Source organism: Athalia rosae, chromosome 1, assembly GCF_917208135.1.
Source record: "Athalia rosae chromosome 1, iyAthRosa1.1, whole genome shotgun sequence".
Classification (NCBI taxonomy): domain Eukaryota; kingdom Metazoa; phylum Arthropoda; class Insecta; order Hymenoptera; family Athaliidae; genus Athalia; species Athalia rosae.
This window is the reverse complement of record NC_064026.1, coordinates 19,960,355-19,986,518: the sequence shown is the minus strand read 5'-3', so window position 1 is coordinate 19,986,518 and position 26,164 is coordinate 19,960,355. Positions and strand designations below refer to the sequence as shown.

General features: G+C 40.0%; 1 long non-coding RNA gene across 5 annotated transcripts; it reads right to left on the bottom strand.

Moving 5' to 3' along the window:
* Nucleotides 1-110: 110 nt before the first annotated feature.
* LOC125501821 lies at nt 111-20,706 on the bottom strand. Of its 5 annotated transcripts, none has more exons than XR_007279519.1 (3): nt 18,582-20,701; nt 1,851-2,019; nt 111-1,234 (listed from the first exon to the last, which is right to left on the bottom strand). It is a non-coding gene; the product is annotated as an uncharacterized LOC125501821 (long non-coding RNA). The 5 variants fall into 5 exon arrangements; XR_007279518.1 differs by lacking the exons at nt 111-1,234; nt 1,851-2,019 and adding exons at nt 2,726-3,318; nt 3,971-5,869 and having other exon boundaries at nt 18,582-20,706; XR_007279517.1 differs by lacking the exons at nt 111-1,234; nt 1,851-2,019 and adding exons at nt 2,726-5,448; nt 5,666-5,869.
* Nucleotides 20,707-26,164: the final 5,458 nt, after the last annotated feature.

Below are 26,164 nucleotides of genomic sequence, written 5' to 3'. Positions count from 1 at the left end.
CGTCGTCGTATCGATTATTCATAGAATGTTACATCAACTAACTGTCCTCGCAAGCTTAATTTCAGCATTACTGGACTATATGTATATTATTCGAAAATGTCGAAGGTTCACCAAAATTTGTTTGTTTGCTGTCACCAAACGTCTTGCGGAAGTGCGGTGGCCTTATCTGAGAATGGTAATTGTTGATGGATTAATTACGAATCTAATAACTTATGGCTTTTGCTAAGTAAGAGATGAAGAACGGCTTACAAAAATTATTGCAAGAGAGTGAAAATAAAGAAGGAAAAAAAAAACAGGAGAAGAGAAGAAGCAGCAAGTTCTTTCGCGCGTATTCGTATTGTATACTCGATAGTTTTTCAACTCGTTGGTTTTGTTCGTTACCCCAAAAGTTAATTCAGTTTTGTGCCCACAAAATATGAGGTTTAAGTTGCACGCATAAATTGTATAAAAAGCAGTCTGCACGTGCAATAGTCCGAGAAAGTAAGCCTCATCCTGAAAACTGAAAATGTGAGATGAAATCGATAAGTATGGAAAAACATTTCCAAGTTGGATAGGATCTTCCAAGACATCGTTTGAAAACTTTTCAGCGGTCACAGTTTCTACATACTGATAAAAACTGAACCGATTCCATGACTTTAACTGTTCCTCCCACTCGCCTATATAGGTTTTACTTTTTTATTTTCTGCATGTGCTCTCTTCAGACGTCGGAAGCCACAAAATGAAAAAAGAGGGGGAATAAGATTGGAAATAAACTTTTATTTACATTATCAGTAGTTTTCTAAGTAGTATATTTTCTTATCCTTTTTCTTTGGGTAAGTATACCTATTCAGGCACATAGGTATAATTTGGGTCCGATGGACCTTTTGACATCATGTTAGTTTCATCAGTTGCCTTGTGCTGAACTAATTGTAAGAAGTGCTACTTCACTAGCGAGTCCCGTAGGAAACTGCGATTCATCCTACTCGCCGAGCTCTACATATGTATAGACTTTTCCTAACGGCACTTATTCGGAATCTTTTACCTTTCACGTTATTATGTATAATTTATATTTACCTGTATGTCCACGAAGTTTCACTGGCGTTAGTTTTTCTCGTTTTTTTTTTTTTTTTGTTAATTTCACCTCATTCGTCTCTATACTTCAATTTGCGGAGTAGAATTATGCTACGATATGTATCTAATCAGGGGTGGATTTGCCTCTGTTTGCTACCTACAACGACGTAAGCGGCGTGCAAATCTGTCGGAGGGAATACAAAAATGTGTGATAAAAACTGTGGAAATAAAAATCTGATCAAAGTTTCGATACTAAAAGCACTCCGATACAAAAACATGGAGCGGAAATATTGAATACTCTCTGTACCCGCATTTTGGTTACAATAGCAGTGACGCCCGGGCTCTGAACTGGAATGTTGATTAAAATGAAAAGTTTGTAATTTACGGTATCACCAGTCCCAAAAAGAAGAAAGAAAAACACAAAGAAGCATTTATGGTTCTAGTTTGTTAGGGCTGTTGGAGATTTTCGCATATAAAACTGCTAATAAATTATACGAACATACAGCGTCAGAGTGACAAACTGACAATGAGTTTATAACATTAATATAATTGATTTAGTGATTTATATCCTTGGCAAAGATCATTTTATACTGCAGAAGGTTTTCTACTTGTTCGCTAGTTTTCGCAGTAGTTTAAATGATGAAAAGTATGTAGAAAGAGCTGATGTTAACCATGTATGTAGATGTATGCGGATGCACACTTGTTACATGCATAATATTCTAGGGGAACTTACAATTAGTTTTGGCCAAAGTTAGCACAATAAGTAGAAGTTGTATGGAAACTCGTGTAGATGTACATACCAGCTTTTGGTTGTATTTCTGCATACGATGCAAGGTAGTGAAGCATACATGGTATAGATTTGTATACATGAACAGATATCCTAAGCTTACTAACAACACCTGCCAAACTCTCCATTTCTCTTCGTTGCTACCATACAGACTCGGTGTATCAAACGGCCTGATTCTCCACCTGTATAATGTTTTGTTCCTGTTAATGAGATATCACGGTCCATACCAATTAGTTCAATAGTATACTCATTCGATTAAAATTTATCGATTTATCGTTAATTACACACGTATGTGATTATGTCTATAATCAAATACACGGGGTTTTGGGATTGAATGAGGAGTTTGAATACTTCGGAAGATCGTGGCTGGAATCGAACTTTTTTTTGATACGACGAATCGTTCCGGAAATAATTTAAGTGAGACTTCCTGTATGCATCATCGTATTATCGTGATTATCTAGGTTTATCCTTTAAACGTAATTTGGAATTACCTACTGGCAAGGGAACGGTAAAAGTGTAGCGTACCTAAAATGTGTTCAGAGCTTAGTTCTTTGCTCGCTATATAATATACAAGTAATTCATTATTATAGGTTCGCGTTCTGTGCTATTTATTTTACGAGGATGGCACGAGCACGTTGGAGAAGGGATTCAACGAGTAAAGCATTTCCATGTAGAGGGATCTTGGAGTTTCTCTCTCAAGCTGCTTGCGCCTTAGCCATTAGCGTGAGTCTATAATTCCATCTAATTAATCACGAAAACGTTACAAAGAGATTTTGCACCACCTGAACCACCAGAGAGACTCATTGTCAGAAATTCGGAGAGATAGGAAACCAACAGCTTCGAGGAACCTCGTTTGATCAGAGAAAACTAAAATGAAAATAAACGTAATCAATTTTCATGCCTTACGTTTTATTTTTACTTTCAAGAACTGCTCTCATCTATACATTTGTACAAAATTTGATCGCTTACTGACAGTGAGTAACATATCGCAGTTTACATCAGTCCAATACCTATAAGAGTATGGATAGGTGTGTACTATTCTGACCGTGTGCTGGGGGTGACATTGTGTAACAGACATGAGACAAACACGGTTACAGGTATACTTGTAACTTGGTACACCTACATTTGTCCAACGTTTGTCCACCATTTGTCGCCGCAAATGGAGATACCGGAGGGGTAGGTATAAAGCTTCTGGCGTAGAAAGAGAGAGAAGCTTTCGAGATAAGCCGGAAATATCGTTGTTCTGCCATTCTGTCGTTTTGCCATTCTACAACCGCACAGAGTTTCGAGCAGCATTGCTCCAGAGATCGGACAAATACGGTATGCGGAATGTAGATATATGAATTATATAACTGCCTTCGTTCTCCGATGTGAAGATTTTGTCGGGTTTGCTTTTTTTTCCCGTTTGACTTTCGAGTATAGCTACTCCGTCTAAGTATCATATGTAGGTATGTTAGGGTGATTTTTTTTTCAGTCCCTTCCTGAAATTTCGTTCAATATGTCGAAGAAGAAATTCCTTCAAAATTTCAACCCTTAATATCAATTCTAAGTACTTTCCCAAAGGGTAGAAATATTTTCCATTTAAAATACACGTAATTTAGAAGTTTTTTTTTTTTAATTCTATAGGCTGCAGCTCTTTATGATATCATATTAGTTTTGGTCGAAATTTATGCAGAATTGAACGATGTTCAAAAGTGTCTGTTACGGCGTAAGTGCAACTTACACCAATGAGATGATACGGGTCATTAAAGTTAATTCTTACCCGAAATGGTCAACTTTACCGAAAAAATGTGAAGATATCCAGAGATATTGAACTCGACTCGAAATTCGAAAGAAAAATGTCCGTCTCTTTGACGTCTTCTAGAGAGCCGATTTTTCGAAAATATTGAAACATTTCTCATTTGAACTTTAAAAATATCTATCGACCGAATGCAATACACACAGACGAGTTTGTATAAAATGGAGTCAGAAGAAGCTTTCAATTCTTGAATAATTGCCTAGTGTACAATAGATGTATAATGATATATATATAAAGGGTTGATTTAAGAACTGTACAGTTCAGAAGAGGAAATTCTGCAGACTAAGGTGCAATTTCATTTGTTCAATTTCAAAGTAAAATAGGTTATATAATACCTGCATAATATATAAAACGTAAAACGCCTTCAGACATCTATACGACCGACCAAAGAGTCTCATTTTGCGCTTCTCGAGTTTTGCCTGCTATACGAATAAGGAGAAAGTGCAAAAAAATTTAGTAAAATAGGAAAAAAAAAAAAGGATCGGCGGCGAGACGCAAGTGCCGGTGGAGGAAAAAGTAGAGAGATAAGAAGGATATCTATCCAGACTGGGAGATAGGATAGGTATGTAAATCTGGCGACGGGTTTGAGATCTTCTTCCGGGGGACCTTTGGAAGAGAGGACTCTTCCGCCCGGTGGATTTTATCATCATCCCCAAGTCCTGCAAAACGTACGGACGCCTAGCTTGGGTATATCCCGCCCGGCTATATAAGCTCCAGCTTCGTTAAGTTTGAAATAACTGAATCGATAATATAAAGCTCTCTCCGCGGTGTAGAAACTCATCTGTACAAATTCTACATACTGTATGTACATGTACATCTTTTTCCTCTATTTTTTTTCATCCCTTTCGCACGGCAGTAGATGAGAGTAGGTCTTTTTTTTTTTTTTTTTTTTTGATTGAAAACCGTTCACTGTGCATCAGTTAAAGCTCTCTGCTGCAGATGCGCCAATTGTAGGTAGGTATGGAGTTCAAGTAAAATCTCATCGTCCTTTGTGCGTGTACGTGAGCGGTTGGTTGACGCCACCTGAAAGCTGGTGTAATCCAATAATGGAATTGTACTTTGATTGGGACAATTCCAACGCTATCGGATATACAACAGATAGCCAAGTACGTGTCTCTATACTGATCGAGTTATTGTGCTAATAACATATTTAGAACGGGGTTTCGACGGATAACATAGGTAATAATTAATGAATTTTAGTACCACATAGATACAGTTACAGCTTTCGTTGGATGCAGAAGTTATACCCTGTATATCCCCACCTACGTCGTCCTTCGTTATTCAGGGGGGAAAAAGCCACGGAATTCATCTTCTATTGAATTATAGATATTCATAAGACACAACGCAGGTACAAATTAACTTCATCGCAAATTTCTCATTCTAACTCTACGATTTTCGATGTTGACGAATACTTCAGAACCATAAGAGAGGAAAAAAAAAAAAAATTGTATGCGAAAGAACATTTTCACTAGACACGCTGTATTTTGGAAGATCTATAATTCAGTCTGTTCTGAGTGAGTTTGACTCACGGAATTGTAGGTATAATTTTTTTTCTAAGGGGTGATTGATTGCTTCACTAAATAAACCCGGCATTTTTCTGAAACGAATAACATGTAGATGCATAGCTAAATAGGCTTTCACAGTGAAACGTATATGTATATGGTACTGTACTGTAAAAGGTAGAAGCTATAATTGCAAACCTGGACGTTCGTCTCGTAAATTTCAGGAATTTCTTACTGTATCCAGTGAAAGGTTAATAGCCGTACGACAAGGAGACGGTAAGTCGTCACGACATTGCGTATGAATTTCAATTCTAAAAATGAGAGACGGAAAATATTTAGCGGGAGATGAAAAACGAGAGTTGATTTTGCGGATTAGATGACGCTTGTAAATCTTGGTTAGCGGTCAGCAAGGAATAAAATTATTTATCACGATTGCCGAATTTCAGATTAATAATTTTCATCTAACACTTGGTGCAGTTTGTAAAAATATTCAATGTCACTTATCTGGGAGAAAAACCTATTACATACTATGTTTAATACAGGAACCTTCGTGTCACGTTGCGGAAACTTTGAACTTTGAAACGAAGATCTCTAGTAGAATACTTTTGTAATTTCACAGTTCGTGCACTTCCCGTTTATCAGCAATGTGATCTGTGCGGTAGTAGCAGATTCAGGAAACTGGACAATCTAATTTCCGAATAATTTCTTCCCATTGTACATCACGCATTCGTGCTGGAAATGAATTACTTCAATTTATAATTGCAGATGAATTAAGGAAACGGAAACAATATCATTTCTAGATTCTATAGAGGCTACAAGTACGTAACTTGCATAATTCTACTGATCAAATGTATTCCCCAACAGGGCTAAACAGATTTCTGTGAAATTCCCCGGATAAAATAGCATCACAGTCGTATTCCATGAAAAGCTTGTTCTTCTAAGCCAGTTTCCGGTGTTTCAAAAACTCGGATAAAACAATTGAGTGCACTTACCAAATCCGTCCAACGTGTGAACTGGATGTGTTGAAAATATATGGACATACAAAAAGATACACTTTTTCCATCTGAATCGCTTCTACCTACTCAACGAGATTTTTCATACGATCAGGATGGAAAAGAACCAGTAATAATTCTCGAGCAAGGGGGAGAAAAACGAAATTAGGTGACATCATTATTTACTTGACCATTGTTAACATATTTTCATCAAAAGTTGGACGGATTAGTTCAGCTTTTCTAGACCAACGTGTAAGGGGATTTCAGCTCATTGAAGTACCAGATGCAACGTACGTAAATTCAATTCGATCGTATATGTATATTATTAAGTTAAGCGTTTGCTGGATTTCAAGTCCTGCAGGACAACTGTAGCTACTGGAAAAGCTGGAGTAACTGAGGTGTCAAGCGTCAATACGGGAAATGAACTGGATCAGAGATCAATAGTGCAGTTGGGGTGAAATCCAATTTGAAAGTTGACGCCGCTGAAATTCGTCCTTCCGATAAATTGCAGCCCATCTTATGAACCGGGAGGAGGACATGACTCTGAAAATAATCCGGAAGGAATCCTATGTAGACTCGTGCACAGCGTCCGCTTATTTTCTTTTCTCTCTTTATTTCTTTTCGCTTCTTTTCACAATTCCACGTTCTCGATTCATTTTTTTTTCTTGGCTTTTTGTTTTCGTTTATTTTTTTCGTCGAAACCAGAGGGATGCGGATTATTTACGGAATAAATTTTAATTTTCAAGGATCAACGAGGGTAAGAGGGATTTTAGGTATACCTATATACAGTCATCGTCTGTAACAGCTTATATGTATACGTATAGTGAGTATAATGTAGGTCACGCTCGGACGACGCTGCCGGTCATCAATTTCAGCTGAGCGTCGCGACGCCCGTGTTTACTTTGTGCAAAAAACCAACGGCGGCTTGTCATGGCAAAAACCACACCTCGTCTCTTATCGCTGACCATTCGTTTCATGCTACGCAGAAAATTTCCCGTATACCTCGTAGAATGCATCTATATAATTCGAAGGTCTTAACGATTTCTATAACGCTCCCACATCGTATAATCTAACTTATACCGCGCCATACTTTTAGTCGTCAACATTTTTTTTCAAATTCTCCATTTCCCGCGTCAATTTTTTCGAATGATCACACATATTTATCGGTGAGATATTTTGGATCGACATCGTGATCGATCATTTGCTATCTGAGAGAAATGAGGCTGTGTAGGGATGAGAGTATAGGGAATGGAGAAGGAAAAGGAACGTTCTGGAGCAAAGGGAACCGGGCAGATGATCCCAGGAGAAATCTGTAGGTATCTTGAATTCTTATAAATACGGTTAAACGTACCGCGCACGTAAATCAGGACCAAACTCCCCTTCATGCTAAGTAGAATATTCTTCATCCGTTTTTAGTGCTCGGTGTCTGAAAAGTATTATTACCTCCCCTTTCGTTTCCATAGCTATTTAATTGACTGGATAGTTTTTTGAATATGTTTCGCCATAAAGATCGCTTTCGTCCCGTCGTCCACATTACGTGCCTTTATACATAGTATATGATTTCTTGACAACATTCACCTGATTACGAGGATTTTTCAGAATCTGTGGTGAAAACTATTGTATTTAACGTTCTGAAATGTACATATGCCATATGACGTGAATATGGGAGTGCAGTTTCACCTACGGCCGTATCTTCGAGATGAGAGTTGGGACTTTTATTCGAAGCTTTTTTTTCATTCTCTCTTCAAGCGATACGCCCCCTCAGAGGAAAATAAAGAAGTAAGCGAAGAGAAAAAGAAAGAGAGAAAGAAAAAAATCAACAACATTTTCGCCATGAAATGTTTTGCGTAAAATTTCGTAGTCACGTAACGCCCGCTCACTGCAGTAGTAGGGTGAGAGAAACATCTTCCGAATCAACTCTGCAAACACGGCACCCCCGTTATCGTGAAGATCCTCACGCTGAGCGCCACGCCGCGCGTTCTCGAGGATTTTACTTGGTCTTGTTTCCCAGCGCCGAAAACGATCAGAAAGGTTTCTCGTCGTTTTCGAAACGTCTTACGTCAGACGTTTACGATTTCAGTAAAACTTTACTTTAAACTGAGGAAACGGCAACCATCCGTGAAACAGAAACCAGCTCTAGGGTTAGTACGAATATAAACATAAACTAAAAACGCCTCGAGAGGCTTCAATTTTCCGCCCTTAGAAAATAAAGTAAGGATTTAATTCGTTTTTACGAACATTAATTCACAGAAATTAATGAAAACTTAGTTGAATCGCGGCGCTCAAATTCCAAATACATGATCTATACTTTTTATTTTTGGTGCTCGCCGTTTGGAGCAGCTCTGAAAGATTTTCGTCGGTATTCAAACAAAATTATTTGAGTACCGACGAACGGAATAACCTAGACTTATGCCGGGATGTAGAATTTATTCTAATACTATATGTAAGTATAGAGTTGAGAAGTGTTTTTTTTCAAACGTATATCTGTACATCTGATGCGTAGAGAACTCTATTGATTTTCTATGTATGTATGAAACGATCACAGAAACCCGCCTGGGTTACTAGTATGCGAGATGAAGTGAGGTAAAAATTTTTCCCCACGTATTTTTCAATTCAATTTGAACATTTCTCGTGCCCAACTTTCAAAACAATTTAATATTCTTTTACAATATTTGAACAACAAATTGGGAGTGTTTCGTATATTTTATCAGGGATAACGCGAGTAAAATGAAATCGGAAAAATAATATCTTCGTGATTATACATTATATATTAGATAAATTTCCACTCGATAATCTTCGACCAACTGGTTTCACAGCTCTCACCTTTAGTTCGGATAGGCAAGGTCTCTCTCTAGTTTCGTCGATATTAAAGCTGAGGAAATTTTCGAAATAAAAATCTAGGTTGCCCATAAGTTACAAAATAAACTGCAGTCAAGGTACCAGTTTCGCTATTACTGCAAGAGATATGGTTTCACATTGCTTGCATCTGCACATAGTAAAGTTCTATTGTCCGGCCGATTTATAAAGGCGATTCAATTATTCTTTCGTTTCTCTAACTCGACTCACAACGTCTAAGTACACGTAAGTTCTGAACGGGTTTTAAGATCTTGCAACTTTTTTTTCGTCACTGTAACGACAAATTTTTAAAAAGGATGTTTTCGCGATTCATCGCACTTGTCGCGGATTGACACCGGGTAACTCAATTATTATTCATGATGTGGTTCATTTAATCGTATGGGAGGAGAGACTTCTAGAGGGTGAATAAACACGGAACGGAAGTCGCCACCCTACTAAAATATACATGTACTTTATTTCTTGTTTTTTTACATCAGTCTTATTTTGAAGTATTTTTTCAGGGATGAATTTTTATTTGGGCTAAAAGTCCTTAAGATTAAACTCGAATTTCCCAAAATTACGACACTCAGACACATGATTCTATGAAGTAATAGAAGATACATCTTTTTTGCAATACGCACTTCCTGAATTTCTATTAATTTCAGGGTTTCTGTAATTTCGGCGGCCTCGTCGTCGGAGTTCAAATTCTTCTATGACGTTGAATGAACCGTCATTTTTGTGCATGGACTTTTGGCCAAGTAGCTGGTATATTTCATTAGTTGTCTTTGTCGCTGTTTTTTTAACCCTGGATAAGAAAGACCGGGGATCTCTCACTCGATAAGCAGAAAAAGAGACGAATGATTTATCAAGATAAGACCGCACCGTTCCCAACAATCCCGAGGGCGCAGCGTAGGGTGGTTTGGTGAGGAGAAATAAGGAGAAAAAAATGTAGAAAAGAAGAAAAACCTATGAAAAGGGATAGAATGTGAAGGAAGTCGACAATGAAATATCACATTGGCCAAAATGTTTAAGGTGGAAAACAAATTTCAGTGGAAATACGCTAAATCCCGTAAAAAATATGTTTACCCCCTCGGGAATCAGCCCCGCGTGTGCTGCCCCGTGCCGCACGCGTTCTTGCAGATTCTCGTAAAATATTTTCCACTATTCCTTCGAGCGTCAGGCATAAATTTCATACCAAAATTGTAAACGCTGGAATAGGTATTATGCTATAGATAGACATTCTTCTTTCGGACGATATGGGCAAAGATTGTTTCGCGATAACGGTATTGCTGTACGGAGCTATCAATTTGAACACCTCGTTCGTCTTATGAAAACCTTCTTCTATTTTTCTATCCAACAGACTGCTATGTATACCGAAATAATAATTTAGTGCGTTCCATTATAAATCATTTTCTCGGAGCTTCTTTTCCGTCTCTTTATTCGCATGAACATACCTCGCACTTGACGTTCGGATCGTTTTCATTTCAATGTTTCAACTCGATGGAATCGTCAGATTTGTTTTTCGGAGTGCGAGTCAACAATCACAAATTTTATAATTGGCATCCGAGAGGAAAATAGAAAATCTCTACAAGCTGCAGATATCGAACGTGAAATACGTGTTACAAGCATCACGTGGCGAACGACCCTTCCGGTAAAATGGGACCTCCTTTTCTTCCTTATCTCGGCGTCTTCATTGCTATTAGAATTGCCGATGCCTACGCGTAGAATAAACGATGAAACTCAGCTCTTTCTTTTCCACTTCCACATTGGCAAAAGTGTCCTTAACGAAGTATTCGGCCAACGTAAGCGCACCTATATGACGGCGTAAGGGCGTAAGGGCGCCTGGAGTCTCCGGGGGATAAATGGGACGTTGAGCCTTTTTGCTTTTCCGGAATTTCCCCCCTCGAACAGCTCTTGGTTGTCGAGGTCCTACGTTGTTGTTTTAACTCCGGTGGTGTCAGACAAGCCCAGTGACGTCGGGCGGTTTCGGACCATTTTGCAATTCACTGCCATCTAATATAACGATCATCGTGAGGTTCGAAAATATCCGCGATGCGATGAGTTGGTTCGTTGAATGTACACAACTTTTTTTTTCTATCGTGACAGGGGTGCAGGTGAACAGCCTCTCAGTTCATAAGGGATCCATTTTAGCGTCAGCCCTTCATAGAAGTAGACGTTCTATTTTCATTGAATTATCGTATCATTTGATTGCCAAGTCACAAAGTTGTATATTCGATTAAAATTAGGACGGACCGCTTTGGTCTCACGAATCGGTAGAAAATCCAATTAGAACTACCGCAACTGTATCTGTTCCTCGGTTGACATATGACGCGACTGTAGTCGATACTGTACGATACGCAGTTGGAATTATTTGAATTATATCGATCTTTCAGACACGAAATAATAAAATTATTCTATTACGCCTACGTCTCATTGAATCATAATGAGCAATTTATCACCGCGGTTCTGAAGTGTAATATAGCAGGTGAATTTCTGAAATTATGCAAACTTCACGCCGTCTTATATTAGCTGATGGGATGTAAAATATCGGGGTGTAAAAGTCACGAGGATAGCTAGTCGTAATAAATGCCAGATGGTGAATCGGTGAACGATCGAACAACGAAGAATTATTGGCACTAAGAAGATCGAACGGAGAAAGAAAGTAGTGAAAATCTATAAGGATAGTAGTAAAATTGGAATAATATCGACGGTATTATTCCCCAACCCTGCAGCTGGAACTTTTCCGACTTTGGTACTACACGCCAATTTTAATCAAGAATCCACCCAGCTATTCGACTACTTATACAGGTCTGTATATTCCTTCGGCTTGAAAAAATGAAAGTTTTAGAAAAAATCAAACAGCTAGTCAATTTATAGTTACCCAAAAGTTTCGTATCAAATAAAGGCATCGTTCGGAAGAAACTAAGAATTGCGCTTCCGAAGCGATCAGAGCATCTCCGCGGTAGCTCTTCAACATATTGCAACACTCGAAATGTGGGGCAAAAATGGGGCGCGGGTGTGGGTAACGGTGTCTAAAACAAAGTGCGGTGTAACAAACATTTATAAAGTTACTTTTTGGCTCTCGTCAGGTTGTTATCAGCGAGAGGGTTTTAGGTGGATCGTAACTATTAATCAAAGTTGTCAAAGTTTCGTTGAGAACAATATATTTATCGAGGGTAACGCGGCATCAGGAGCAGTATATATAAGGTAGTATAGGAAAAGGTATAGCTACGCAGAATCGGATGAAACTCGTCCTGCGATACGACCAGTCCCACAGGTCTCGGAGATCAATTTATCCAATAGCTGGTCCCTGGTTCTCGGTCACGCAAGGACCTTCCTGCTATAGCTAGTTTCCAGAGTCCCTTTCTCATTCCCCGTCCCTTTTTAGTTCCTCTTTTTTTCTTCCATCTCCTACCTTGGTCTCTTCGTTTTCGTTTACTTTCTATCTTACTTCCGTTTCCGGCAGATAGAAAGAAGGGAATAAAAATAAAAAATAAATAAAAATAGCTTTATTGGTCGATGTCGCGGAGCTCCTAGTTTAGGACGCGAGTCCTTCTCCGTTGGTGAAAAAAATCCTTCTTGTCCCACGAGATCAGATAGTCCGAGGGGTTGTTTAACGGCTAAAGAGCGGAGACCAAAAACATGGATGATCGGGCTCTTGCCGTGCTTCAAAAGTAGTTAACATTTCCGACATGTTCACGGTTCAATTAAATTCCAAATTCGCTGGTTCCCAAACTCCCAAAATCAGGGACCAATGTTTCCGTAATCAAGTCCTGCAGCGAATTAACGCCAACCTATGGCAGTTAGTAAAGTTGCACCAACGATTTAGGGTAAACTTAACGAAGCTAATATCAGAACGATGGTCGTGATGAACAACTTGTTAGAAGTAACGTTATTATATACATTAGAGTTTACATAAGGTGCTCGCGGTGCTGAATTCGGATTACCAACAATTGGATAGCGATAAACCGGTGATTTGTATTGCTGGATACTACGAGTGTTAAAAAAAAAAAAAAAATTCGAACCATTCGTCAGAAAATAAGACTTCAGTTTGAATTTCGTTGTTCGAAATTTTATGCACGTTACAGAATTAACTTTCTTCTTTCGCTCGTTCTACTTCCCCTAGGTATATTTTACCTTCTTAGCTGCATTAAACACTCCAAACAGAATTTCTATCGAACGCAGAAGCTCATTAGCGAGACAACAAACTAACTCCTCTATTGTTTATATGCTCGTTCGGAATAATGGTAAAATAAATGTTTACGAAAGGGAATCTAGAATGGAGTATAAGTACGAGAACAAAGTAGAGTTTACAGTAACTGACGTGGTAATAACCGTTATGCATTTGCAGTATATTTATTCACTGACTGTCTGATTACCTTCACACTATACGTCCCTATGATCTACTTTGTTGGTCGACAAATATAAAATCGCAAATATACATATATTTGTTATTCGGTCATCGGATAACTTCTGAATACGGTTTCCGTGATCAGTTTTTTTCTCTTTTCTCTTTCACCAGCGATGAAACAGAGAGCGGGGATGAATTCGGTTTGCGACTTACGATATTTCTCAAACGAGCGTCTAAGTCGAGTTATGTTTGCCCTCCCAAAAGTTTGTTACGTACAGTATATGGTATATGAAACATATACATATATATCACGGTATAAGGTTAGTAAGTTCCTTGTCCGCGGGATGAATCATGACCTTAACGACCCAAACAACTTGACCTTTTTTTTCGGTAGTTCCGCAAACCTGTAATCTCCTTGTGTGTCCCGCGAATCCCGGAGTTAAAAAGAGATATTCGTGACACGTAACGCATGTCAAATAACAAATAGAGTAACCACCAGTAGATCACAATGGTATAGGTAACCGGTACAGGTACAGGTACAGTCATGTACGTAAGAGAAAAGAAAATTTTCTGGCAAATACTACAACACATTAAATTTATCATATACCTATATAGTTTTCATTTTCACGAGTGATTCGAGGGATCCAAAGGGTCGTTGATGGAAATTGTGTGCATGGATACGAATGTCTGTGTACGGGTAGGGGTATATTAGGCAGTGAAAATTTGTTTACGTAAGATGCACCAACGGCATTTCCCATTCGTTGTGGGGTACGGTGGTACATAATAAGCGCGGCGTGGCGAAACGGGGTGTCCGCGTCTAAATTCCATAGGAATTTCGGAGTGTCTTGAAACACACAACCGCAAAACCGCGCAACCCGCTAACCACAAAGATATCTTATCTCATCTGCCCACTGTTAAATTACCCCATACTACCCCCAACCTATTTTCTCGAGTTACACCCGCCCGCCTGTTTCCCGACGAACCAGCCAACCAACCGACCAGCTACTCCACTTTCGGGAAACAGAGGGAGTGAAATTGCACTGCTCCAGGTGTCTCGCCGATAACGATGGAGATCCCTAAAATATCGCTATGGGGAGTAGCAAGGTATACCCCTGCCTTCCTTCCGACGTATACCTTAGCCTGCACCAATTCTACACCTTCAATAATTTATCACTCTCTCGGTGAAATCCAATTCTGACAAAGTTCGCTCTTACTCGCGATTCACCAACCGGCTAGATGTCTGAAAAAAAAAAAAAAAAAAAAAAAAAAAAAACGAAAATATCTAAGAACGACGTCATTTTTTCGATAAATTCATTCATCTTTTTCATCCCTTTTTTTTTTTTAGTATCAAAGCGCGACGGTCAAAACTCATGCGCTCGAGGCTACCTTTTCGAAGGCTCGATATGTGCCGTCATTTATCCCTCGAAATGACGTCATAACTTTTGGAAAAAGTACGAAGTCACTCGCCTTATTGACAGCGGTCTGAGTTAGAGATAGCTTACGGTCTCGGTGCAGCGAAAAGAAGGAGGAAGAAGAACAAAAAAAAGACCAGTTGCGAATCGACCGGCTGTTCGCCTTCCCCACTGTATATGGGGACTTATTGTTAACACTTTAGAAGAAATACCGTCGGTACGTCGGAAAAGAGAGAGGAATTGGTTTTGGAACTGTACCGATATCAGATTTTCCTCTTGGTATTTTAATCGATACTTGGGAAATGGCAGGGGCTACGGGTAGAAAAATATAGTTCGATTACGAAGCGAATTTTGCGACGTTTAATGATTGTGAACGGTAGTTAATAACTTTTGACTAATATTCCGAAAGCACGCGTCGCGTACCAGAGACAATTTCCACGTAATTAATATCCTATTCAAATGATCTACGTACGATCGTTCTAGTCGTCGACATTTCATTGCTATTTATACCTCAATCGATTCGCGAATACATATGTACGTACCTCTCTCTCCAAAGCTACGTGTTTCCATAATTAATTCGCTTAATTGCTCGAACGTAAAGTCATCCGACATTTAACTCCGTGCACTTCGTACTACTATAATTATTAATCATCTCTCGTGAATTTCTTATGTTATAAAGTGATCGACATTCAACGAAAGTTTATTTCCAAGACGGTGATCAAATTCAATTCCGTTGATCATTGATCTCCCTACAAAGGTTATTGTCTTCTTTCTTTTCACTTTCACTTATTGGACCTCTTTCGTTCGTTTCATCCCTGGGCAAGAGATTCGGGGTCCAGAGAAATCGGCGAGAAACGAAACCTCGAATCAACAAAAACACGAAGCTATAGATGCGGGGTTCGAGTCAGTCTGGTCACCCTGCATTGAGTTTCGGTAGCCCAAATAGGTGCCTTCGGTAAACACAAGCGAGGACGTGAATTTTTTATCGTGTCAACCGTAGCTGTTACCGAAAATTTGTTTAAATTGAACAACTAATGAACTCAACGAGAGAGAAATTTTCATTAACATAAGATGAACGCGAACGAAATGTATGCTAATTTTGAAAGGTTGTCACCACCTTGACGGAGCACCCTTGTTCCGTTAAGAAAAAGGTCTAACGATCTTCGCTATTTTACTTGTACTGAATTTCTGACAAAGATTAGTTTACAATTAGTGTATATATATATTCATTGACAGTTTTTACCCGAACGGCGTACTTCACATTACAGCTCATATGTTACTCGCAACTTTCCATTGGCGATACAGATATATGTAATGGCATATGTGACTCTCTACGTCAGTTCGTATCCCGAATAGAAGTTTGCGAGGAACCAAATCAGCTTACTCCCTCGACGAACCCCAAAGCTTGGCCCCCCTTTTTCCCTTTCTCCCGCTCTCGCTCGACGAAAATACATCCTGATTCCGTTCAAGCTCGATCTTATTTAGGGGCAAGTAAACCTGTCACTTTCGATTTATTATTTCACGGTCGTTTTTTTCCCCATGCTTTTTTCTTTTCTCCTCTGCGGTATACTTGTACACTTTTGATCCCTTTCTCTTTCGCGTATACCTCATTCTCGGGTGACGTTTTCCACTACATGTCGACGACGTGCAGTATACACTTTTTCATATCCTCGGCAATTTCGCACGAGCTAACCTTGTCTAGAGCGAAATGAAATCATATTATTATTTATTCCATTAAACGGGGAGGGAGATCGGTCCTCTAACCTTTCACTCTCTCTCCCTTTCTTTTTTATTTTCTTCACCGTCATTCAGCTGAAGTAGAAAAGACCGAAGACGAACAAAGACAAGAAAGAAAAAAAAAATTAAAAAGCGAAAAAGCGAAAAAGAAGTTTCTCGACCGCGCGACCCTGCGCTGAACAAAATCCGAAGTTAAATCTCATTTCTTTTCCTTGGAGACGCTTAACTATGTATAACAAACTCTCCTATAAGCGAAAATGCATTTTTTATCATCGCACTGAATTATTGTTCTTTTTATATCAGGGAGTTTTCTAGGAATAGATGGGAATAGCAAACAGCTGCACATAAATTATACCGCGGTAGAAAATCGTAGAACACAAATTTCTATTACTTGCGAAATTAAAAACTTACTAACAACGGCATATAATCCGTATACCCACCAAACTATCCTATACCTTATCCAGTTAACCCGTTGCCACGTATATAATTCGCGCACGCGGTAAATTGGCCACATGCATTAACGACCGTTGCAGAGCAGCGTAGCTGCAACTAGAGTCCGGTCATAGGCGTCGAGGTTCACAGGAAACTACGTAATATTTTATAATACTAAATTGCAACGATTGCTGGACAATGCGCTACCGTTTAGTCCTGGTTCCGCTGCATCGTTCGGGGGTGCGCGGAGGTGGGGAATTTCGGATTAACCGTCGACATCTTTAATTGATAGCCTGGTTAAAATTGGTACATTTTCCTGTACACCCCGCGCAAACCGTGTTATCGAGAAGGTACAGTTCGATAATTGATGTTTTCAGTTTTTCTTTTTTTGTCTCCTCTTCGATCCTCCGCCGGGTAAACTGCGGCTACACACGCGGTGAAGATGATGAATCGCGATCAGAAATCAGTCACGGACCTTATCCCGGCTCTTATAAATTTTTTCACGAACATACAACAATAAACTGAAAATGCAATTGAACGTGCCCGAAGAATGGCGAAGTTTATGGTTCCCTTCACTCTTTTTTTTTTTTTCTTTCTCTTTTTTCTTCGCGACGGACGCGATTTCCACGTACTAGTTTGAAAGTTTCTCTTCCCCAACATCAGCACTTTTATGCGTAAAATTCGAGATCTGCATGTGTACGGTTGTAGAGAAATTCCGAGTAGAAATTGCAACCCACTATACGTACAGTGACGGGCGTGTCACTTTAAACTTATGATTGCGCGGCCGGAAGATTCTACGGAAAAATATTTATAATTCACGTAGGTGAAGCGTAAGTTTTTTCAGTGGCATTGTCACCCCCAATGAACTTTCTTCTTACGGTAAAATGCCGAGATTACATCGAGTATCGTTTGTATGTATAGCAGATCGTAGTTTACTGCACATGCACGTGTCCCGAAAGTTCAAATTTTCGGGGGTGATCCGGCAAAAATACTTTTCGTTCGCCAAATTTCGCATAGTTATCATTCAACGAGGATTCTTTTTCACTTTATTACGAATAGTCTACGATCCACATGGAGCTTTTATATTCTTTGATGGAGAGTTTTGTCGTCGCTTAATTTTCCTACCTCACGAATTGCAAAGATAACTTGTTTCCGAAGAAGCCCCTGATGATTTCTACGATCGCGCATCGGTTGTGAGCGATTAAGTTTTATCGCTTAATGGGTTTATCAAGTTCGTACGAAAATATCAAAGATCACGTACGAGTCGAGGACAAATAAAATGTAGTGATGGGACGAAATCGCTGCGGAAGTGATCTTGTTCGAGGAGAGGTTTTTTTCTTTTTTCTTCTACGTTTATTCTCTTGGCGACGCGACGTGTAATTCGAAGACACCTCCATATTTACTCGTTTGACTCCAATCAACGTCGACTTTTTCCGGTCCCGGTTGCACGGCGAACGCTCGGAGGGAACACACGACTCGGCTTGTACGCCTGTATTAGGGTGGTGAAAACCATTTCGTGCCCAACTACCACCATCACGGGTGAGAAGGAAGCCCGGATTAGCATTTAGAGTCAAACATACCTACCAACCCCCTCGCAAACAACCCCGAACAAGCAATATTTATGCGCGCGTGAACGCTGCACCGTAAGTAACGCGCGCCATACCGTGGAACTTGTATTTTCTCACCTTTGACCGAACTGCTCGGGAATGGAATTCACTGGTTTTTCCTCGTGATTGGAATTTCGAAGAGTATACTGTCGCTTTCACGGTTTTTCCCTCCTCCTTTTTTTTCTTACTTTCCGCTCTACCTGCATACCTTTCAGATCCTGGTGGCTTCGTGTTGAGGGTGGGATGCTCGTATTTCACATTTCGATTCACCGTAATTCTCGAATAAATTGTGCGCGTCGTATTTCCAGTTTGAAATTTTTCTTCTTTGGTTAGGTGGATACATTTTAGTTAGCTTTTCTCTGGATTTCTGGCTACTCTCAGCATCAGAACCGCACGTGATGTAGGTATAATATATAATCCTCCCAAAGTTCGTATCCTGAAACTGACATCCAAACCTACCAAATATATGTAATTACAAAATTTAAAACTGTATAACACAGGTAAAACTTTTACTGCACAGGCATAGTTTTCCATGGGATCGATTATCGGTGGATATCCATGTTTCCACAGATCTAGCTTGAATTCTGATTCGAATTCTAGCTCGTAAAATTTATTTCTTCTTCCACGTGTACCCCGGCAGACGATAACATCAATGAAATATCAAGTGACTCGATACGATCTTATTAGGGAGTTTAACTCTGATAAATTTCGAACCTGATACAGTTTGGAAAAAAAAGAAACGATACGAGTTCTCTCACAACTGCAGGTACGAATAAAGAGACGGAGGAAAAGATACGGGAAATTCAGCCGTCTCCGGGTAAAAAAACGCTCACCACTTACAATTAGATAATTATTATTGATCGCGAAACTATAGCGAATCTAGAGAAATAGTAATAATATGGAGTTACCGATGGGCAAGTTCACCTGGTGAGGAATTCCGTCTTTATACAGATGTACATTTATCACGTGGGTGTGCAACAACACGTTGAAAGCTGAGTGTGTCGAGCAAGTTTTCAACTGGTGGATAACAGTGGGGGTTTCTGTGGAAGAATGAAACAAAGCGAACGAACGAACGAACAAACGAACACAGCGTATACACCGAGGCATCCCCCGCTGACACCGACTATTATAGTTTCCTCATTTCAGCCTGGGCTTTGTTACCGCACTGTCCTATTTTTTCCACTATCTATCCATATGACTGTAACGAATGTGCACGCCGCTTCTGAGTACATATATATACTAAAAAATATATGCTAATATTAATGCATTGTATAACATGTACAGAGAATACATAGATCGTACAGGTATGCATTGCACGTGAAGGTCACGTGAACGCATGATTGATGAATTCTACTCACCTCCGTTTCCCAGTTACGTACTACTTTTATTTTGTCCTCTGTAATAATTATTCTTTCACGCGGCACGTACACGTAGATCCCAGTTTTCTGTATGTATGTATGTACAGGTATGTATAATATACGGGTCAAACGAACAATATACTCTTTTACTCGTGACAGGGAATTTGTGCGGCGTGACCAACAAGAGAACGAGAAAGAAACGAAGAAGTTGTAAAAAGCGTGAATATTTACATCAGCTACCGCGCACGTTTAAAAAAATAACAGCAACGGAGGGTCGATAAATTATACGTATGTAAAGCATCGCCTATAAAAGAAATTTCGAATTGCATTTTCAAAGCGGTCATAGAGCATATTCAGCTAATACCTCCTCAATCATCCCCACAAGAGTATCGCATGTCCAAGGGGTACACATAGGTATAGCGTCTTGGGTAGTTTGTTTTTTTTTTATTTTTATTTTTTTTTTTTGCTAATAATCGGTCACCAGAATCTATTACGTATGACTACTACCGGACATCGCCTCCATTGCATCGTTCTGGAAATAGCGAATTAGGATGAAATCTGCAGAAACATGCGTTACTTGCGCCGTTATACGTCGATCTATATCGCCACGGTGATCAAACAATAAATTTACGACGAATTGTTGTATATGAGACAAAGGAAAAGACCGTAAAAAGAATATTACATATACGTGTGTGTGTGTGTACAAATGTGAATTAAAATCAACAAAAACCGCGATCGCAGAGAAGAGAAAAGGGAAAAAAAATTGTGACAAATGCCTTCGATTATTATATTAACGCTTATTTCGCAAATAACAAAAGCGGTGGATCCTGGAATCGAGGGCGATCAGTTACGACCGTCAGAGGCAGAGACCCCCGGCTAGATATATAGGTGGGTATGGATAGATAAATCGAACCTGGTGCGGCTGCACCTACCCACTAGAACGTTGCTGCAGGAGGAGGTGGTGAATAGGAGGTGTACGGGGGTCGATGTAGTAGGCGAGCTTTGCAGAATGGGTCCATTGTGCGGACATTCGCCTCGTCTGCTCGTACCGCGCGGATCCGGACATATACCGGGTGTTGTAATTCGAAACAAATACGGGTTACGCCGAAACCATGATTAGAAATCTTTGATTATCGTAATCGTACCGGTGCGCAAAAATATCCCAATTCAAAACCAAAGGTGATAAAAATTAGAAACAATTGGTCATATCGCTGTAGTAATACCGCGGATAATCTCGCCACTCGGCATATTCGTTCCAAATATCATATTTGCACGATAGTCACCCAGTGTACATTCATGTATTTATACCGTACACGTATAATATAGTATGTTTAGGTATACACACAGGCGTTACAGAGGGTGATTTGGGCGATGAGCATGCGACGAAGGATAAAATAATAATAATAATAACACCTACAGAAAAGGAGAAAACCGAAAACCAAATAAAATGAGAAAGAAATGTGAAAAAATACGAAAAAAAAACAATTAAATGTGTATTGTAAGAACTGAAACAACCAAAAAAGTATTCGCAAGTAACGGTAAAAAAAACCGGTTACCGAAAATATCCGGATGACAAACTGTTTCATTGATACATGAAATATATACTCGGTTGTTTCATTATATCATGTGTGGCTTGGGCGAGAGAAAAAGAGACGAACGAGATGAGCTTGCGTGCCTCGTACGTTATTTCGGTGGGTGTATAATCATTATCAGCTGGCGACCGAAGTAGCCCAGGAGCTTAGTAATTAACGAACCTGCCGCGTCTATCGATGGGAATCTCTGGGGAGCTTTTTGTTCCCTGTATAGCCATAGGACTTTTCAGGGTGGTAATTATAGTCCCTTCGAACGGAATGTTCCGCACGCATTGGGAATGAAAATGATAGACCATTGCGGTGGTGGCACTACGTACAAGCGTGTTTCACTTCCTAATTATCGATCATTGCCGATACGTCGACGGAAGAGATCTTTTGTAGTTTGCGGTACTATTAGAGCTTAGAGAATCTACGGTGGTCCAGCGTGAATAAGGTCATATACCTATATTAATGCCGAAGTTGTAGCTTGCAGTGTTCGGCGAAGAGCAGCCGTAAATCCAAGGGAAGCCGCAACGATCGGTGTAATACCTTATCGCCAATGAACTTATCCGATAGGCTATAGTTCTGCACGGTAAACTTCACCTATAGCTTCGACCATATGATTTTCATATTCCTCCATTTCCCCGTTGAAAACTATCCTCTGATTGTACGCGTGCAATTTTTATTTCCCGATTTACCGGCGTTAAGAAATATTTCAAATTTCTCCTACCCCCCGAAATCTAACGTCTTCGAATTTTCGCTCCATCGAGTCGATTGAGGTGCTACCGGGCCAGGGTGGGTGATGGTACGGTAAAGGTCCCTTCTTCTTCTTTTTTCTCTTCGTAAAACGCAGCTTAGTTTCTTTTTTTTTTTTTTTTTTTTTTTTTTTTCCGTTTTGTAAGGTAGTAGGCGAACAGCACCAACTACAGCCGTTGAGTCTCGTAAGATTCGCTCGGCGGTACAATAGCATCGTTAACACGAAATCTGAGGGTAGCGAAGGCTTCGAGCAACCTCTGGACATTTCGTGCTCGAATTCATTTTTCGTCTCATCGCTCGACGTGGTTGAGCAGTGCGGCGAATATCGTCCGTCCGTACCGACTCCTCGCCAAACTTGTTGGGAATAATTTTTTTTTCACCGATGGTTCGACGCGATAACGAATGAGATTGACAGCGATCAATTTGATCGAGTTCGAACAGAGTTCGTATTCGTTTCTAGAAACAGCTCTTAGCAGGAGCCACGAACGGAGCGGACCTCTCTCGAACGCCTTTGTCTACCGGCAGCTAGCTGAAAGCGTGGAAAGTAGACCGAAAGAATTGGCGCAGAGTTATGAGCGGAGGGTGAAAAAAAAAAAGGATGGGGTAAAAAAATACACACCTTATACGTTGCTTTGAGAAGGGCTTTTGCGTTAGAAAAATAGAAGGAACCGAAGATATACCGGATGAACGTGAACGGGGTGGTGTAGGGGTGGAATTTTATTACACAGAAGTAATTGAGAGGTGGCGGTGTGGTTATCAAAGTTCTCCGGTACACTTCACGTCTCGTTCGATTGATTATTCCGCACTCATCTCTTTGGAAGCGCGACAAAATGAATAACAGGATAACGAGATATCGCGTATACCAGGATAATTTCACATTTAATTTGACTAATAAGTTCCATTTTCTCTTCTGCTCCTCTGACCAAGGATCTGATATCTGGTGAACAGAGTAAAACCGTCAATGCTGACCTCGGATCCTACGCTCTGGTAACGATGAAAATGTTGCAACACCGATTCCGCCGATCAAACTCAACTCGACCAAAATCGATGGGCTATTTTCACTCGATCATTAACGAAAACAAAAAATTCCCTTTTCGAATTGCGCTTTTCATTCAATTCGGCTTTGAATAGCGATTTATTCAATCGGCGATCCGAACATGTTCACACGTTTACGGTCGGATGACGTAACCGGATATAACCACCGAGGTAAATCGTTGGATGGAATGTATTATTCTATGAGGAGGATTGTCCTCTACGCCCTGCACGAAGATAAGCTATTCAATTAGGAAAATGGACGTTCAATTCTTTCTCCGATTTTTCATGCTTACGAAAATCTTTTGACACGATGCAGATCTTTGAGCGGGCGTCGGAGTGGAATCCGAGTTAAAGGATCTCTCTACGAGGATAATTAGGATCCCAAATGAGAAATCGATCCTCTAACATAATTTCATCACGTATGTACATATGTACTCGCATTCTTCTCGCGAATCTCATTCATCGGAATCCCGGCAGACCCTGGGGGCCCGGCACGAATTGTCCCCATCAGAGATATCCTTTGAAGGTGAGGATCAAACGAACGTATTGACGACGAAGGTGGAGGGCGAAGAGTACGAGAATTTCAAGGGGTATGAGACGCGTGCCCTTCGAACGCCGACGCTAACGAGTTAATGGCTCTCTCCATTTCCCCCTTTTCTTTTTCCGCCAGCCACGTCTCGGGGCGAATTTCATTTCCGTACGAATCTTGGAAACCTTCAAATACATTTTCAGACTAATCACTTTAGAATCCATTCCTAGAAATATCGATAGTGTAGCGTTGTAAATTTTTGAAAATTCATCGACATTCGACGAGTCTCTGGTAAGGGTGCTTCCCGATCAGATATATTGTCGAAATAATTTGGCCCGAAAACTTTTCCGTACTTGCATAAAGTTTTCAATTCGATCAGGCGCATCATCTTTCTCCATGTCGGTATTATGTTACCTCATCAAATACTCTCGAGGTAGCCAAAGCTGTTACGAACCACTATACAGAACTAATCAATTATTATGCTCGGTAATTAAATCGGGGCACAACGTATCGCAGCATCCGTTTGCAGCGGAGTGAGCCACGGAGGGGGGTGGACGTGCTGATTCTCAAAGTTTTTGGAACAAAGAACGATATTTTTTTCTCCCATATTTTTCACGTATGCTTTTCAAGGTGCAAATTTATACATCTGTTACCAGAACTGCTTAGTCTCACACAAGACAGTAGGAATTCTTCGTGAAAATTATGTCCCATCGGAATCCCAGGCCACCGTCACTTATGTGAATTTAGTAGCCGAGCATTCGAAAATGCGGTTACTCAATATCGATAAAATTATTGACTCTAGAATTTAAGATCCCGTATAGGTGTTTTATGAGTCTGCAGGAAGAATTTTATGGGGTCATTTTATAGAGTTTACAGTTGTTATATAGAGATATCGTATAAAATAGTCGAGGGACTCACAAGAGAATTTTTTGAATAATAGATCATAAGAATACCGCGCCGAGTATAATTTTGGAATTACGAAATGGCGGTGAGATTGCTAAAGGCCGCGGTGATATCCTTGCGCGTTCAAACGAAGGTTCCGCCCGTTTTGAAAAAGAATTTGCGCAGACGGTAAATCCTTTGAAAAATATGTTTGCCACGAGAGTGAAAAGAGAGTGAGGGTTACTTTTAGTGAAATATTGCATTATTCTTTCGGAATATCAATAAGTTTTCACCCGGGTGAAACTCCGAACCATCGAATCGGGTTTTTGGGTATCGATGGACGACAGCTATTCGAGATAGTCCTTCGTATTTCATGAGGATAACTTATGCCGTACACATATATATTTTTCGTCACCTTAACGCGGGGGTTTTCTTTCAAAATTTCTTTTGTCTCCGTTCACTCAATATACCTTTTTTTGCCGTTGTATTTCACGTTGCGCTCAATCTAACCAACGCGTACAGGGCAGGCGTAGCGAAGGGAGCTTTTGTGAGTCTTTGCTTCGATAAATTTACGTAGATGCCGACGACGTACTTACCATCTAACGATGTTACTCTGTCTTCCGGTAGAGAGAGAAAAAGTAAAAGAAAAAAGTAAACACCAAGAATTTTGTCGCCGGTAGCAATCGCGTTATTTCCCCCCGAAAAAAGTAGGCGAAAAAAAAGCATCCAGGAAAAAAGAAATGCTTGGCGATCAGCCTAAAAAATGTCGCTCCCCCGGAAATAATGGTGGCATATAATGACGATGTCATGTCAGAAAATAGAATGATAATAGAAAATTGTTCGCAGCGCGAATTGAATTGAATTTCCCGTGCACATGAAACAACGATAATAACGAGAAGGATTTAATTAATGTGATGAGTTCTCGTTCAACTAGTCCGCTTCTCTGGCGGTTTCTGAATGTTAATTCAACGGTTACTAATACTCAGAGAGATTTGAATTAGCGTGAAGTTCGGAAACTGTTCTGGTTTCGTCAACCCTGTGAAGTGATATGCACCGCGTTATACAGGGTGAATCCTTCAACTCTGTCAACCCGTCAGGGGTATGTTGGGGCTGCTCAGACAAGCATTTTGAGGTAATACACTTATGGTCGGAAACTCCTCCTAACGGCTGTGGAGGGCTTTGAAGTTTTGTTTTTTAAATTTAAAAAAAAATTTTTTTTTGTTTTTAATTTTTTCTTTATGGTACCCAGTTTCCCTCGCGTGACGATTAACTGCAGAGAAAACTTGCCTGTGGAGAAAAGGTCGGTTTGGGAACCGTTCACGATACCAGCGTTGCGCAGCGAGTGAATTCGAATCATTGGCGCGGTACGCATAATGCACATCTGTTAGCTCGACCCAAGTAAGGCGGTTCATAATTACTCGACTTGTCATTGTACCGATGAGACACTAAGAAGTACGTTTTTTAGCGCAGAACAAACCATTACGTTCGAATCCGAGCGAAAGTAGGAGCAACCCAGAAAAAAAAAATAAA